The sequence below is a fragment of the Engraulis encrasicolus genome, chromosome 1 (assembly GCF_034702125.1).
Source record: "Engraulis encrasicolus isolate BLACKSEA-1 chromosome 1, IST_EnEncr_1.0, whole genome shotgun sequence".
NCBI lineage: Eukaryota > Metazoa > Chordata > Actinopteri > Clupeiformes > Engraulidae > Engraulis > Engraulis encrasicolus.
In genome coordinates this window covers 16,849,069-16,852,315 of record NC_085857.1, presented here as the reverse complement: position 1 = coordinate 16,852,315, position 3,247 = coordinate 16,849,069, and positions in this window count along the sequence as shown.

Here is a 3,247-nt window from a genome sequence, read left to right as displayed (position 1 = left end):
GGTGCTGCCTACGGGAGCAAGCGTGTGTGGACATGCATGACTATTTTAATGTTTAGATTGTGCTGTAGCCTATTGTAGCCTACACCTCATCCATTGTAAATCCATGCATTATCACTGTAGTCTAAATTATTGGGAAATATTGAACATGGTTGTAAATGAAACAATAAGAAAAGTTTTGCTAAACAGTCAGGCCCCGTCCTACTTCTGCTTACTTGTGCTTTTATTTAAAAAAACAAGCGTTTACCAGTACTAGGCAACATTAAGATCTGCTCTAACGTGCAACGCAATGACTTGACGAGACCCGGAAGGCACTAATGATTCCTTTAAACATCGAGAATAGATCCATGTGCTGCAATAGGCCTATAGGCCTAACTGCAGCTAATGGCATAATAATTAACATTCAACGTCAACTCCTGTGCTTGTCCAGAATTGGTGCGATATTCAGCGGTGACATTGGCTTTGTCTACTGTTAAGCGCTTTGTACATTGTCACACGGCTTGCTGCAAGTGCACACGCGTGTGTGTTTCCCAATCGACTGCCATGCTATGCAACCTCGGTGACAGGCAGTGGTGTAGTCTACGTAGAACGCGGGTATACGGAGTATACCCACTTCTAAATTTTAGGAGCTTCAGTATACCCACTTAAAATTGATTGATCCATTTTAGCATAAATATATACAGTATACCCACTTCAAAAAATGCTCGAATATACAGTATACCCACTTCAAAAAAGTAGACTACACCGCTGGTGACAGGCATGGAGAAAGTTTGATATAACGAGTTAATAATTAGAAGAAGTGTTCGTCTCGCCTATAAGAGCAACGTGATCGTTTTTTTTTTTTTTCAAAAGTCCCCAAAAAAATGTTGGGTCGCACCAAAAATGACAGGGTCAGTCGGCAACCGGAACCACAACATTATTTTTTCTCGGCCCAATGCAAACTCCAAGCGTAGGCATCTGCAATTGGTTGTGAAGACGTTTTTTTATTGCCTATGCTGAAAATAGCCTAAAGGTCTACATTTAAGGTATTGGTAGACCTATTGCTTGACAGCAAATGAAGCCAGCCACAAAGCGACATCAAATGAGAAAATAGGCAAAAGTATTAGGCCCTATAAAGTTTTCATTTCTAACATGTCGCCATGCAAGACTTGAACCTAGGACGACCTGTTATTACGCAGTGCACCTGCCCACTGGGCCATTCACGTCTTCATTATCATAGAAGGAATTGTCCAATATCATCTTATTAAATCAACACTATAAATGTTTTTTTTTTTTTTTAAATATGCTGATTATCAGAAATCCCGCTAAATGAAAGACGATGGTAACTATTGTAGTTTTTACTGGCATTATCAAATCATAGACTATTAAAATAGAGTGACTGGTTCGCTTTGATCTCGTAAAATGATGGCGGGAATCAAGCGGAACGTTCGATTATTGGCTGTTTTTTGGAGGGGCGTTGCGATCAAAATTCTACTGCTCCAGGCACTCCACAGAGAAGCACAGCCAGACTACAGTAGTGGAGCCAATCCTTTGGCAGAAGTACGTAGTATGGCTCGCGAGGCTAGTACGAGCCATCAGAAGGGGATTTACTAACGTTCTACTGCAGTGGTCGGTGCGCGGAATTTTGTTTGTGTGGAGGTTGTGACCAAAATTCTGCTTGTGAACATTGTAATTAGGTCATTTATCGTTGAAATCATTTTGCAGTGCATCATACACGTGTTGAAGTTTGGGTTGTGGGGTGCGCGGCTTGTCCTGGGCACAGAGGTGAGGGGGTGCTTTAGGAAAAAAAGGTTAAGAACGACTGTTCTACTGAATATCTCTGCTAGCTGGCATCCGTTGCACGGTCTCACTCACCCAAATCAGCACATTTACAACGTAAGTGTATTCTTTTTTTAAGAGCAAATAAATGCAGTTGTAAAGGCGCCCATAATTGCCCTCCCCCTCACTAAAAGTGGTATTTGAGTTATTAGCGCACACACAGACACACAGACACACACACACACACACACACACACACACACACACACACACATGGTTTGTGGGTTGTCAAGCCAGCTTCCATTTGCCTGGGTGTAATTGTGTGTCAGAGTGCAACCGGCAATTAGAATGACTCTTAATAATTTAAAACTAAACTTCCAATGCACTTGAATGCAATGTAATGTAAATTATGAATAAAATAAACAGAAATTATATATTTATTTTGTTGGGAATGTCTGTTATTGCGCCAAGATTAACCTTTGTGCTCCGCCCTTCTTCAGGTGTTTCCCTTGAACAGAGGCTGGAGGCCGGAGATCCAGGTGGCAGTGACGTGGTTTAAGTAGATATGTTCTATTGGCACTAAAACATGTTTGGTTTACACTTTGGCACAGCCTTTTCTTGCCTCAACCAGTCGCAAACTGTGGGAGGAGGGGGAGGCGGGTTAACCACGTCATTTGGGAAAGGTTATTCTTTACCATCTTGGTCATCTCAGTCACATCTCAGTACGAGATTCGAAATTCGATTGCGATCTGAATAAGTGGGCTGGCCTTCCTGGGCTCATGCTCTCTCTCTCTGCGCGGCACACTGGTCGTAATCTACGGAGCTTTCGCTGTTGTCCTGCAAAACTTGTAAGAAATAAATATAGCATGTGAATCCGACGGTGTGGTGCGGTCTCCCGTTTATGTTTGGGCTGCCTCAAGCCAGGCGGTCTTAACAATTTGTTTACTTTTCTTCTGCAAAATGCTGTGGATGAGGTCATCGATTGGCTCTGGCTGTGTACTTAAAGTTCTATAAATGGTGATATTATTGCACATTGTTTGGCATTGTACATAGTTTTTCTATTTGTAGTTTTATAGTTTACAATGTTACAACGAAAGTAATGTAATCAACTGCAATATAAAAAGAATGGCGGTTTGCAGTTTTTTAGATATGAAACCAGGTCAACCTTGTATGCCAACAACGAGGGAGACCGTGTCTATGGTTTTAGGCGATCATATCGGGCGATCATATAGGAATGAGACTTGGGAAAACTGCCAAAATTGGATTACATGTGAGGTAAACATTTGATTCTGAAAAAAATAAATCGATGGGCCTTTAAATATGGATTACATTACAGATGATGACTCTTTTCAAGGCAACTTACAGTTATTTAGGTATCGGTTACAGTACTTGGAGTAATGCAGTGTGAGGGGTCTTACTCAAGGACACCTCAGCCATGGATGGTAGCTCAGACATTCAACCTTCTGATACCTTACCATTACACCTCAGTCTC